Below are 15616 nucleotides of genomic sequence, written 5' to 3'. Positions count from 1 at the left end.
GGACTTCAAGATAACAGCAGACAGATCAACACCTTAACTTCAGCTCTCCCAGCATGAAAACAGAAATGAGAAAGGGGAGTGCCACTGAAACTGTTTTTGCAGGTAAAATTCAGTTACTGATTAACAAGTATACTGCCTGGATGCCATCAAAGAAAAGATTTGGAAAACCTGGACGAAAAGGTAACCAGAAAGGGTAAAGAGAACGCATTGGGAAGGATACTGCAGCTGTTCAGCAAAAAGCAGTTTAAGGTTTAGCTTTGATTCAAGAGACAGCTTCCAGTAAAACATCAATTAAGTAATTAAAATAAAAAAAATGCAACAGTGAAGGAATATCAACCCAAACAACAAAAGGTTGGAAAAAACACAGAAGGCTTAACTGGCTGTTCAGATGAACAGATAACACTTCAAAAGAGAGGGAGGAACTGAAGAAAAATCTGGCTGAGTAGGAGGCTACTCAAAAGAAGTTGCAAAAAAAAAAAAAAAAAAAGTTAGAAGTTACAGCACGCAGTGAAAAACTTAAAATTTCTGCTGTATTAGAGAAAATGGAAGGGACAGGCAATTAATTTTGTGAAATCACAATTAAGCAAGTGGACTGGTGCTCCATTACAGAACTTAATTGAAAGGAGACACTGAACATATGCTCCAAACCTGGCCATATGTAAGCAGCCAAGACCTGTATTAATAAAGATGCAATCATACCAGCAGAGAAAGAGATGATCCTGACAAACCTGTGGCAGAAGGACAAAGTATTAAAAGCTAGAAGCACAATTTGTAGAAAATGATTAACTGTACACCAGACAGAAAAGAAGCAAATGTATCCAACCTATGAACCTATGTGGGAAATATTACCAGCCTATGAACCTATGTGGGAAGCAACAGCCAGGGAATTGTTATGGCTAGGCTTGTATAGGCCCTAGGGCCGATAGTCTAGTACCAACAACGTTGAGAGGCAGGTATGAACCAACAACGTTGAGAGGCAGGTATGAAATTCAAGCTTTTACATTCAAGCTGTCTTCAGAGTATTTTTTTCCAGAAGGATCAATCAGCTCTTGTTGCAGAGTAGGCTAAGGAAGAAACAATTTATCCAAATATAAAAAGTGATCCAGCAAGCAGAAGAGGACTCTCTTCATTCTTCTGACAAAGCTCAGAGAGACTTTGCCAATGAAGCCTTTTCCATTTTTTCCAATGGAAAATCCTTGGAAGGCAAAACAAAATGCACAGGGGTTGAGTAGTAAGAGTACCTTGGACTTGAACCAGAGTCTGGTGCTGGGAATGATTAGGAAGACCAGCAACACTGAAATTACTGAATAAATGACCGACAATAAACCATCGATCACATTTGCGAAAGATGGCTTTGCAAGAAAAAGTGGCTGAAAAATTCTGGACTTTTGTTGACTTTGTTAAAATTGTGGGTGGACTGTAAAGCACATACCCCACTTTACGTCATTAATATTTAGTAGGACAAAAAGTGGGAAAGTAATTCTCAGTAAAACATTTTTTCTTAATATTTATATAAAAAATTTCATAATACAAACTGTATATTACATATAGCAAAGCAGTTATTTAGTTGGTAGTTATGGGTGTTTTAAATATGGGAAAGAGCCTTCAGTGACTGATGTATGTATCAAAGACATTAAAGTACCTTTTTAGTTGTAAGAAATAAAGGCTTTATAGTAGAACAGAAGCTTGACAAAAGCAGGTTTAATGTCAATATGCTGTGATTGGGTGGGACATAAAATGCACTGATGATATGTAGAATTAAGATATTTTCTCTTATTTTTCAAGACTGAATGTCTAGATTAATGCCTTTGCCTTTGACTACAAACAAGTGTTTTTGAAAGCAAGAAGGCACATAAGACAAAATGATGAATGTATAATGCTAGGTTTCCTACAGCTGCAAAGATATAGGCTTGTTTTATTTCGTAATTAGCAAATATTCAGTGGGCGTCAAGAAGCCAAGAATAAACATGAGCCGCAAAGCATCATAGAAAATGATGAAGTCTACATCACATGGGATCATCCATTACCAACTGTTCAAAAGGTAAATGCCAGAAAACCATATGTAGTCCAAGAAAAGAAGACAAAAGTAACACTGATCATTGAAATTGCCACTCCCAGTGACTATAGTGCCCTGCGCACAGACACAAAGTCATAAATTATCAGGATTTGCAAGCAGAAACGAGAGCAATACGGAAGAAAGATACCTAGATAGTCCCAATGGTAATAGGAGCAATGGGTCTTAAAACAAAAAAAAAAAAAAGAGAGTCTACAATCATATTTTGATATGCTACCAATACATATAACTCTGTACGAATTACAGGAGGAGTCATTATTGGGCACACTGCGGGTGCTGTTAAGAGCACTTTTGGCTGACAGAGTAAAACAATACTAATTCCATGAACTTTAATCGTACTTTGCCTTAGGAATGGGGTTCATTCCCATCATGGTAATGGAAACCTAAAAAATTTGAAGAAACAAGTCTTCAGCTGAAGGCAACTGTGCATTCTGTTCCAAGTGAAATTTACAAATATTCATTGCTGAGTACTATTCCATGGAGATGATCTGCATGCAGGTGCAAGCAATTAATAGAGACTTCTGAGAATTCTTTGATAAGAGAAATGGAAAACTTAAAGGTATAATGGCACGTAGCTGAATACGTTTGAAATTATGGGAAGAAAATATGAGATATGTAGCAGCAGTAATACTTTAATGCATTTAAACAGAACAGTGTCAATTTAGTTTTATTTAAAGATAGCAAAATACTAGCCTACGCTAGTACTGAATTATATTATGGGCAAGGCCAATCTATAACCAAATGGGATAGGTTATTTCCAGCACAAAAAGGGAAACTGTCATAGGCTTAAACTGGCCGGCAAGCGCAGCCAGCCTAGTACTTGGCCTATGAACCTATAAATGCAAAGCACAAACAGCAATGCTGTAGGAGATTTGTTTGGAAAGAAATTAATATGAGACTTTGACAAAGAAAGGCTTTTGAAACAGAAATTCAACAGAATATCAGGGACAAAGGAAAAGGGGAGTAATTATACCAATTGCTAGAGGGGTTCCCAATTGTGACAGAATATGGAAAAAGACAATAATGTTAGATCCATGGTAGTCATGGGCTACTGCCAAAGGAAGAGAACTACTCTGCCCTGTACTTATATTCAATCAAAAATGGATTATACAGCTTAAGAAAATTTGGGAGAAAATCACCCTTCAGCAATAAATGTATAGGTGGGGACTGGAACTTGATTTGCAATAGTGAGAATGTATCAGGGGACATAGAAGGGAATATATAACAATAGGGCAAATTTCCAAATAAATTTATGAAAATATCTGGTAAGGAAGATATGAATTCAGTAGTAGAAACTCTGTGGCAGAATTTATTAATTATTCCCCAAGGTACAATAACCTAGGGGAACAGGAATATCTGCATTTAATTGAAAGCTTCAGCACACATCCAATTATTGCAGATCATGTACCAATAAACACCATGATAAAAAATGTAGGGTAATGAAGTAAAAATGTGACACTGGTGCTTTTCCACCTGTTAACCAGAGGAATTCAAGGACTGCGTGGTGGAAATTATTCAAGAGTTACTATGGAAGATAGAAAAATCTTCAGAAGTTACAGCTAGTGAGTTTGACAAAATGAAAATGGAGTTTTAAAACAGGGTAGAAATAAGAGAGAGAAATATGTTTCAGAAGTAATGGAAATTGCTTAAAGGTCCTGACAAATGTTAAAAGTACTGCAGAATAAGGCGACTCTCACAACAAGAGGCACAAATGTAAAGGGCTAAAGACAAAGCAGGAACAGCTGGATAATCTGCATGAATTTAGAAAGATTCCTGTTAAGCATCTATTTTTGATCACTCCAGAACACACAAAATTGTATCACAATTTAAGCAGCAGAACGTAGAAAGGTCATCTCCAAATTTAGGGATATTATAACAAGAAAAACAACATGTAAAAGTTTTAAAGATAATTTGGAAATTTTATGAAAATTTGTATAAACAGAAAGAAATGGAAATAAGAAATATGAGGACAAATCGAAATATTTACAGAGGACTTAATTATGCCAAAGTTAAGAGTCAGATAAGGGTCAATAACTAACCATTAAGATATGAGGGGATGAGATTAAACAAGGCAATTTATAATCAATCTTCAGGAAAGTCTGAAGGAAAAAATGGAATTCCTGAGGAAATTTGACAAAAGGGAAGAATATAAGGATCTGAAGATTTTGTTCAACAGTAGTTTAAAAGGGGTCTATATTACAACATCAAACTAAAACAAGTTTGAACGTTGTAATATCAAACCCTAAAGTCCAAAAGTTGAAAATAGCAAAGCTACGGCACATTGATTTTTTTTCCCCAGGGGAAAAAAAAAAAAAAAAAAAAAATCGGGGAGCCGTTTTTGGGGTTTTGCTATTTCCTCCACTGTGGTGCGATCTCAGAGTTGGCATATTTAAGTAGGGGGGGGTGTGGGGGACACAGCCCCCACTTTAAGGTTAATTTTTTTTGTGATGTAACAGCGATTTTTTTCCCTTGGGAAAACAAAACAAAAAAAATTAAAAATATCGCTGTTCTGTGTTTTTGGTTTTCAGAGTTTAGGGTTCAATATTATAACGATCGAACTTTTGTAAGTTCAACGTTGTGATAAAGACCCGTTTAAAAGGAGGGGAAACCCAACATCTTGGAAGAAAACTGTGATGATTGTATTACCCAAGGATGGGAAAGACCCATCAAACCTAGCTTCAGGCAGACCCATTTCAATTTTAAACCACGATTACAAAGTGTTTTATGTCCATACCAGCTAAAAGAACGCCAAAGGTGTTGCCAAAAATTGAAAGGTATAGATGAATGTGGTTTTGTGGAGGGGAGACAAACACCTGACAACATTAACAGAACAAGGACAATCCAGAGAGTAGGAAAATGCAGCTGTTGGTCTCAATGCAGAAAAAGCATTTGCAGAGTAAGCTGGGATTTTAGTGGGAGGATTCTTCTCTGATAATGTTGTATCCTGAAAAGAAATGCCACTTAACAATAAAACAGACTACAGCTGTAGATTATGTACCCACACACAAACTGGTTCAGTAAAACCCACATTTAAGGGGACATGATAAAATAAAAAAATTAGGAGTATAAAGAAAGGGTTGATGATGGGGGGTCACAAAATAAAAGTGTCGGATTTTCGATACAGATCCTTACACAGAATAAATTGCGCCTACACAGATCATATTCATGAAGTCGCAGAAAGTATTCCAAGAATTAAGACACAATGAGAACGGAGAACAAAGATTTTGCCTGTAGGGATGGCTACAAGTACCAGAGGGGCAAGAAGGGGCTGGAATTTACTGGAGAAAACTGATAAATTCACCAAGGTATTGGGAGCAAATAACTAGAGGGGGAAAGTGAGTGAGATGAGGCAAAGAGGACATTTGGACTACAAGCTAAAGACTGCCTTCCCTACCAGGGACTGACATAATGTAATGTAACAGTGACCAATGAGTCCAAAGTTAGTATTTACAATAATGCATAAAACATGAGCTGAAGTGAAAGCAATATATTTTACTTACTGCATCCACTTTAAAGCACATTTCAAATTCAAAGATTCATTCAAGCCAGGGTGGTAATCAGCTTCCAAATGAAGCTGCCACTTCAGCTCCAACACTTGTAATAACCCATTAGCATCACCAAAAAAAAATTGTACTTGTTCAAGTACTAAAAACTTAAACTTAACAAAGGTAGAACATGACAAGCTGTGTTTACCTAATGCATTGGATCTATCCTTAAATCTAATGGCAGCATTAAATCAAGGAACATAATGCTTCACAACCTGTTGCCTCTTCTTCTTCTTTCAAAGTGTCCTGGTAACACTAGACAAAGTGGTATCACAATTTACATTAAGACAAGCTATTTGTCTCCCAGTTTTCTTTCCTAAACCTAAAAATAAAGGAGAAAGGATACTTAATGCCTTGGATGCCCACATACAACTCAAGTACCATCTTGACAGAACTAAATGTTTCAGATCAATTCATTTCTTGTGAAGATAAGAAGGAAAGACCACTAGTGTCAAAACAGACCACTTCCAAATGCTTGTCTCAGGCTATTACCTCGTTATACTCACCATGACAGACCTATTCCAAGGAGGGTCAAGTCCCACTCTACAAGAACTTTGACTTCTTCTATGGCTTTTAGGAATGGGTTGGATTCTATAAGTGCTCTAGACGTTGCTACTTGGTCCTCTGTACATACGTTAACCAAAGCACTAGAAGCTGAATTCCCTGTCTAGATCATGATGATCATGCTTTGCCAAGACCATTTGGGGCTCCTGGACCTTTCTCCTTCTTCCTCCCAAATATAGTTATATGGGTAGATTACCATAGCTAAGAACATAGTACTTACCACAGCAGTAGATATTCGAATGACAACTCCCCCCCCCGTGTGTGTGTGTGTGTGGGGGGGGAGCGCTTAGCCTCTCTCTCTTTTGGAAAGAAGGAAAACTCTGAACAGCATCACGACCAAACCTATCTTAGTCAGCTCAGCTCAAGCTGTTTGACAGTTTGGGCAAGTGGAAGTTGCCTTGAAGCTTTGAAAGCTGGCCAGCTGCTATATCCCTTTTTCCCCTTCTAAACATCTTTGTTTTCGTCATATGTGAAAATTTAATAATCTTACATTTATATAAATGAAAAAAATACAAAATGATAACCACTTCAGCTGCAAACATTATATAGCACTTATAAAGCATCTATTCATTGTTAGGTAAGCATTATATGACTCATTCAAATCCTGCCTCTTAAACCTTGTTCCTGCTCTGCATATACTGTTCCCACAATTCCCATTTTTCCTATGCAGTTTGCTCCAAAATTGCTGTCCAAGGAGCAGGTGCCCAATTGGAAGCACTCTCTCCTTAGCCTGAACAAGCAAATAAAGAGCACTAGTGAAATCCTCTAAACCCAACTTAGAGGCCAAACTGACCACATCTACTAGAGACAGTCATAAGGCCTTCTCCACATATGCACGCAGTCTCAAAGGAAACACCCACATCTATTCAGAACTGGTAGTCAAAGAGACCACAAATGCTGTAGATATAGCCAACCTACTGGCTGACAGAGTCAATGAAAATGTCACCCCTCTGCCCCCCCATTAGTAAATCTGGACATCCCCAGTACCTGCCCCCTCCCCTTATCTCTAGGAAACAGGCCATCACTGTCCTCACAAAGGCAAAAACATACAGGATCCACAGGACCAGATAACATCCCAGGCTGCATCCTACATGAACTCAGGCATGAACTTGCAACACCATTAGCCACCCTATTCAACCAAAGCCCAAGTACCGGCTTTGTCCCAGCCGAGTGGAGGACAGCCACTGTCATCCCTTTACACAAAGGTGGAGCGTCCACCAATCTGGGAAATTATAGAAGCATCAGCCTAACTAGCCTGATCTGCAAGGCCACGGAATGGATTACCTTGGACTTCATTAACAGGAACAGTGGCAACCTCCAAACACTCAACCCCATACAGTTTGGCTTTGTTAAGGGGGGAGGGGGGGTCATGTCCATTAACTCACTAAAGGCATGGACACAGGGAAGACTGTGCACACTGCCTTCCTTGACCTGGCCAAAGCCGTCAACACTATTCCCCAATTGGGCATAATAGATACTCTCTCAACTAGGCATCAATCCATATGTTACCAGATGGGTAGCAAACTGGGTCACTGATAGAACTCACCTAATCAAAACAGGGAAAGCACCTCAAGCAAAGGACTCTTAACAAGCGGCATACCTCAGGGATCAGTCTTATGGCCTATGTTATTTGGGATATACTTTTCTGAGGTGCAGGCCAAAACCAGTGGGCTATGGCTGACCAAGTTTGCAGATGTTCCAAAAAAGCCAGCAACTCGTTGGAATACACACGGCAAAACAACACTTTAATAAAAAACAGTAAAACTATAAAACATGCGAGCGCTTTCAGAGAGTCCTCGCTGCTTCCTCAGACATACTACAGTAACTGCTGCTCTTGTTTAAATAGTGATACATCTAGGTCATATCCAATCAGCTGACAATATCTTGATTGAATAAATAAAAGTTTAAAAGGCATACACTGTATAAACACTATGTAAACAATCAAATCATATAAATAATGGGCTAAAATGGTGTGTAAAAAACTATAAAAGCATGCTCTGTAGAATTAGATAGTAATGAAACTGTGAAATATATGTATAAATACTAAAAGATGTGACCAAACATAATAATCAATGTTTCAAAGCCCTGTTCCTGAGAAAAGGTTTCAGTGAAACCTTACTATTTAGTCCAGGTGGTCTGTCAGCCTGAAATTAAATTATCCATTCTTGTTCTGAGGCTTCGGTCTTGTTGTTCATGTTCCCACCTCTTTTATTTTCTTGTATAATGTGTAACACTAGAAATTTGAAGGTGTGTGTGTGTGTGTGTGTGTGTGTGTGTGTGTGTGTGTCTCCCTCCTTTATAACATGCAGCACTAACGCACTTGTCTCTCTTATTTTTAATGTCTCTTACATATTCTAGGACTCTTATCTTTGAGTAGCTAATTAATTTTGCCTACATAGTAGGCTGGGCATTTTGTACAGAGACCAAAGTATACAACATTCTTACTATGACAATCTGTATATAAAAGTGTGCATCAATGCTGAGCTTTCTGGCCGGGTGTGTATACTGCCCCCTCCAAATATGAAGGGGCAGGCTGTACACCTTCTACACGGATAGGTACCTAGCCTATCAGACCTTTTATAGTGGTCTCCAGCTAACTTCTTATAGCACAACTGTCTTTTTAATGACATGTTGTTTTTTAAAGGTAAACAATGGTGTAGCCCCTACAACACTTTCTAGTTCATCCACATTTAACAATATGCCCCAATTATTTTTAATTATATAACAGACTGTACTGGTATTACTTGCAAATGTTAATGGAATACATAATACATCATTCTCTAGATTCCTGGTTACTGTGGTACTGGTGGCATAGTTACTTTGGTTATCCTGGTTGGTTCTCGTCCTGTCATAATAGGGCTTGTACCTCTCTCTTCTCTCATTCCAAGCCACTTTAATTTGTCTATATCTCTGGCTTTATATCCCCTTTCAATAAATTAATGTTATAAAAAACATTGGTAGCTTCATTACTAAGCACATTCCTTAGTTGTCTTTCACACACATCAATGAATAAATCAATCCCAGAACTACTGGGAGGAACAAAAGTACTATTTTTTTTAAAAAAACATTATATTCATTGGATGCACCTTGAAAAATAGTTTTTAAAGTCAGTGTCCTGCCAAATAGCTTCAGTTCTTTTAAAATATTCACCAAGTCTACTCTCTAGGCAGGAAACACAAAGACAATTTGCAGCAATTTTTAAATTTCATCAATACCATTACTCCCTTTTTGAATTTCACATACAAATACTCAAATACAGAAACAGAGTTTTTAGATGTAAACGCACTCAATTACATTCATACCTCCATGTACAGGAAACCCATTAGAAAGAATAATGTTCTACATAGTAGTAGTACCCATCCTAACTACACTAAAACCAATGTGATCAAAGGACAGATAGTTAGATGCACGAGGCTATATAATGATGATGATAGTTTGTCCCAGGCACTTACCCTGTTAAAACATGAATTTAGCAGAGATATAGACAAACAAATTAAAGTGGCTTGGAATGAGAGAAGAGAGAGGTACAAGCCCTATTATGACAGGACGAGAACCAACCAGGATAACCAAAGTAACTATGCCACCAGTATCACAGTAACCAGGAATCCAGAGAATGGTGTATTACGTTTTCCATTAACATTTGCAAGTAATATCAGTACAGTCTGTGATGTAATTAAAAATAATTGGTGCATATTGTTAAATGTGGATGAACTAGGTGTTGTAGGGGCTACACCATTGTTTACCTTTAAAAAACAACATGTCATTAAAAAGACAGTTGTGCTATAAGAAGTTAGATGGAGACCACTATACAAGGTCGGATAGCCTAGGTACCTATCCGTGTAGAAGGTGTACAGCCTGCCCCTTCATATTTGGAGGGGGGCAGTATACACACCCGACTAGAAAGTTCAGCATGGGTACATGCTTTCATACAGACTGTCACAGTAAGAATGTTGCATACTTTGGTCTCTGTACTTTATTTTACTCTGTACAAAATGCCCAGCCTACTATGTAGGCAAAACTAATCAGCTGCTCAAAGACAGAGTCCTAGAACATATAAGAGACATTAAAAAAAAAAAAAAAAAGGCAAGTGCATTAACGATGCATGTTATAAAGGAGGGAGCCACACACACCTTCAAATTTTCAAATTTCGAGTGTTACACATTATACAAGATAATAAAAGAGGTGGGAACATGAACAACAAGACCGAAGCCTCAGAACAAGAATGGATAATTAATTAGATTTCAGACTGACAGACCACCTGGACTCAGGGCTTTGAAACATTGATTATTATGTTTGGTGACATCTTTTAATATTTATACATATATTTCACAGTTTTATTACTATCTAATTCTACAGAGCATGCTTTTTTTTTTTTTTTTTTTTTTTTTTTTAGCCCATTATTTATATGATTTGATTGATTACATAGTGTTTATACAGTGTATGCCTTTTAAACTTTTATTTATTCAATCAAGATACTGTCAGCTGATTGAATGTGACCTAGATGTATCACTATTTAAACAAGAGCAGCAGTTACTGTAGTATGCCTGAGGAAGCAGTGAGGACTCTGTGAAAGCGCTCACATTTTATATTTTTACTATTTTTTATTAAAAAGTGTTGTTTTGCAGTGTGTATTCCAATGAGTTGCTGCTTTTTTGGAACATTATACATTTATCGTTGGATACTCTATCTAGATTCAGGGGATTTGTGTTTGATAGTTTTGCAAATGACTGCCAGCTGGGTGTTGTCATCAATTCTCCAAGTGATGTGGACGTCCTCCATGAGGGTCTCACCCAAACAAAACAAATGACTATTGCCAGAAACGTGGCCTGAAGCTAAATGCTAAAAAATGCATCAGCATCCTCTTTGGGAAGAGTGACGTCCCCACATATTATTACATTAATAACATCCTAAGCACACAGTTGTGAGGGATTTGGGCACCCAGGTTGACAGCAACCTGACTTTCGACCACCATATTGCTTCTGTTGTAAGGAAAGCTTTCTACATGGCCCACCTCATAAGTAAGGGTATCTCATCCAGGGAGAAGGAGGTCATAACATCCCTGTATTCTTCCCTTATAAGGCCAATTAAGGAGTACAACGTCCCCTTCAGCATGTACCTCGCAAATTAGATACAGCAGCTGGAGAGACCACAGAGATTCCTCATCAGGCGAATCCAGGGCCTCAAATATTTACCCTACACAGATAGGCTAAAAGCCCTGTTCCTCTACTCAGTTTCATATAGACTCCTCAGAGGTGACCTCTGTCTGGCATACAAAGCAATCTCAAACCCAGCCTTAATGGGACTGCTGCATATCCGCAAGTCAAGCTCCACTCAAGTAACCCACACCTGGGACCTCAACCTGGTCTGTGACATCAATAGGACTTGTTGGTGGGACAGATTTGTGTCCCAGAGCCTCCCCTCATCTGTGGAACAGACTCGCTCTGCATCTCAAGCAGAGTACCTCATTATCCCTTTTTATGCACAACCTGGGAAACAGAAAATACACCTCTGAGATTCCACCTGTGTCCCTGCTGGACAAGAGCTTTGGGTGCTGACTTGTCTAAACATGGGCTAACCTCCTGACTAGGCTTATAAGGGTATCAGGGCCAATAGCCTAGTAACCTCCTATGATCCTATGGACCAGAGAAAGCAGACTACAGGATTAGTCTTCTGTGCCAGCTGGCGGTACCAAATGCCACATCACATTTTATTTATTTATTTACATTTGTTGACCAGGCTACTCTAACTGCATACATGTCCATTTTCGGTAGAGGCCCGGGGAGATAAGCTCCAAACACATACAATTACAAAAAATGTTGGTACAGTACAATAATATAACAGATGATCTTAGTAAAATACCATTCTTAATCTTAACATGACACAAAAAAAAATGGTATGCATTAGAATGATGTTTCTATATACATTAGATTAACTTACAAGATCATGGTCTCTTTGGTTACTTAAGGAGAAGACTGGAGTTAGTACAGAAGAGTAAAAGGAGAGTAGTAACTGGTAATAAAAAGATGGTGAGCTAGTCAGGGTTAGTATAGGGGCATAACCAATGTGTTCTATGGTATAGTTTCAGTTTATATTTGAAAAGTGTTATTGAAGACAGTGATAAACGTTCAGTGGGAAGTAGATCCCAGTTTTGCCCAACAGTGTTAGAGACCAGAGAGTCTCCTGCCAAGTTGTTGGACTTAATTGTACAGACAAGTAGTTTATTTGATGAGCGTAAGTTTAAGATTTTTGTAAGGGGTAATGAGGCTAGAGAGTATTGGTAGGCTGGTAAAGGGTCTTATGGGCAGTAGTTGTTTTTCTTTCGGCTTTTACGGGTTAGAGGTAAGCTGGTGAAATTGAAGGTGATTTTGTAGCTCTAGCCATCCTAGCCGCTTTAGATTAAGACAATGGAGTGCCAGTGGCAAATCTAGCAATAATATTGTAAGACATGTTTGTTGAGGTTATGCAAGAGACTGAATGTTTAAATCCAAAATAGCCACATACTTATCTTATAGATTTTAAGTTATTACTACTGCAAATAAAGTGCCTATTCCAATCAAGTGACTTAGGTTCATACTTTAAGCAATATACATAAACTTACTGATAACAATTTTGAAGTATTACAATGCAAAGAATAAAAGCATCTATATCTAGAAGTACAAAGGATACTTACCTACATCTAAAAAGTACTCAAGTACAACGGAAAAACACATGCATCTTTTACAATTAACAAACATTTCAGAAACAGATTCCATACACCTACATCGCGACCAAATTATTATAAAACCACCTCACCACAGTTCACATTTTTTCAGACAAGTTGAAGTAAAACTTATTCTGCCCTCCATTGTTCACTACACGATCAACATCTGTCAACTTACTTTACACCCATATTTCTGAATTATATATAATTAAAGATGCCACCGAAATTAATGAAAGCACACGTGAACCTTACTTTCATGAGTTGCCTCTCCCCATTGGTTAGTTTCCATTGACTATACATGCGAACAACGTCTTATGGTTAAGAACAGCTAACCTAAATAAATCTCGAAGTATTAAATATATAATCTTCATCACTCCAAGTTAATCGGGTAAGAATGTGGGCATGCTGAGCAGGGACAAATGTTCGGAAGGGCTTCTTACAGTAAACTGCTACAAATACAAAAATCTGCTTCACTATCTATACCCACCATCTATTACAATCAACTGATATAAAACAAGAATTTTACCACGTTACGCACCTAGGAACAAAGTTTTACAAACTACAGCATACCTTCCATGACTGTGAGACAATAAAATACTCAGGAAAGCTAAGAAAATATATTGCAAAATATGTTATGATTCCACTATAATAAAAGTACAGTAAGGTCCGTAAGAGTTAAACTGCTTTGCCAGGTCTATTATGCAAGACTATTTAAATGGAATAGCTGGAAAAAGTTTATTCAACATAAAGGCAACCAAGAGGTGGGACACATCAGCTGGGACTGAGAAAAAGCAAACACGTTACGGAAATAAGCAAGGCAAAATACCACCATAAAGCAGAAATTCCTAAGCTGGTTAACACCTAAATAGTTTCTTCTAATTCTAGCAACTATCAAATAAGTATCAAGATCATAAAGTATTTGGTAGTCTGTAAAACACTATACTGAAACTGTCACCCCCTTCTTGATTTATTTGCACGGCATCACCAACTACTTGCCCGCCCCGTACAAGTCACAGCAGTACACCAGCAGCAAAAGTTACCAAACATAAATCTACCTGCAAAACGGAAATCCAAAGTCCCAGCAAAACTGTCACAACAAGACTCCGACGTCGCGAATTACTTCGAACAACAAAAAAAGTTCCCTTTTACATCATTTTACAATATTCCCTTGTTAAATTCCTTTTCCTGTACCGGGTCTCCTACGCCATACCAGAAATCCAAATAACCTAACGGGCAGTTTACGTCACCACCCAGGATGATAGTATCCACCTTTCAGCCAATGTTCCTGTGGATTGGTTGAATATTTAACTCATTGGTTGGTTCCCGCAAGCGTCAAACAAATAAAAAAGGCGTATTTTGGGAATCGGGAGTTCGTACATTCAGAATATAGACACTGTACCGCTTGGGTTCTTTTTTGGAAACCTGGGTGGAGCTTAATTGTAGTGAAGTATGTATATTTTTCCACACAGCAAGAAGTACAGTGAATTGTATGAAATGGGGGGCGTAAAATGTTTAGCTTTTAAGGCACGCGGACTGTTGTCGTCTACCTGGTAGAAACTACACGAAGTTCGAATTGCAACGTAGTTGTTTAGTGTACAGTTGATTTTCACATGCAAAGTCACGATCACATTTATGCTGTTTTGCAAACATAGACTGAAACCTCGATGTGTTTCAGAATATTTGAAGTAAGATCTTTCTGTGTCTCTTAGATTTGTGATGTTGAACGGGAACGGCACTCCAGACATGAACAATATACACAGCTATATGCCAGACATTGTACACGGTTGCATTTCTTACACTGGGACCGTTGTGATGTTAAGCAGTAGCTTGAGAAGTTTCTTGCTTTTGTGTTATAAATTTTCATTTGCTTTTGAAGACGCCCTTGATATTCCCCGTTTAAATACTAGATTGTTTTATGGTAGCAAGTGCAATAGTTGACCTACTTGCAAACGTACACTTGATTCACATTTATTATATTTGGTGGAATGCATTTACATTTTAAAACGTTATGGTAAAGATTGCAAAAAGCTATAGGTTTGAGAAAAAACATTAATTGCATTTGTTATTTGTATATAAGCGATGTAATTCTTAAATGTACTAAATGTTACAAATTGTGTTTCTTTACACCTGTTTAGGCGATGCCTGTAATTTTTGTTCCCTCCTATTATACGTTGTTTGTGGCAAGATGTTTAATAAGATTGAAATGGAAGCCACAGTTACCCTTTTTTTCCCTCACTGCATTCGTACATGCCTGACACAAGCAGACATGTTCTTCTGTCAACTGATTTATATCTAGTGTCATGGGATCTTTAAAAGAATTCCATGCATGTTTGCGTTCTAAACAGTCACAAGTTAAATAGAAAATTCTTTGTTTGCTTTATCTTAACAAACCTAGCTGAGCTTGTTGTGTTGATTATAGGAGCACGTCATTAGAGTCAAGACTTAAGTAAATGCATTTAAAAGGTAAAAAAATATGACAAATAGGCAAATTGTTCTTTATGAAGCACAGAATGTATTGGGATAAGGACCACTGGGCCACTTAAATGGACTCGCTTTTTAAGTTAGAAAAAAGTTTGTTTCTTGGTAACTAGTTATCCACATTCTACCGCACTTAATGCTTCTCTTTCATATCTCTCAACTTCTCTCAAATATTCTGTACAAAGCCAAAAGTAATGGAGACAAAGTCCAAAAATTTACGGTTGTTTAAAAATACAATTCACTTGAAAAGTTGAT

General features: G+C 37.7%; 1 protein-coding gene across 1 annotated transcript in view; it reads right to left on the bottom strand.

Annotated features, from left to right (window-relative positions):
• Positions 1–14139, bottom strand: part of PPFIBP1 (PPFIA binding protein 1) — a 2404664-nt gene extending 2390525 nt beyond the window's left edge. The window contains exon 1 of the mRNA XM_044082713.1: positions 13939–14139. The gene's annotated coding sequence lies outside the window, so the exon portion shown is untranslated. The remainder of the gene's footprint in view (positions 1–13938) is intronic.
• Positions 14140–15616: the final 1477 nt, after the last annotated feature.

Source organism: Protopterus annectens, chromosome 9.part0 (assembly GCF_019279795.1).
Source record: "Protopterus annectens isolate FY-2018-M chromosome 9.part0, PAN1.0, whole genome shotgun sequence".
Classification (NCBI taxonomy): Eukaryota; Metazoa; Chordata; order Ceratodontiformes; family Protopteridae; genus Protopterus; species Protopterus annectens.
This window is presented reverse-complemented; position numbering and strand designations above follow the sequence as displayed.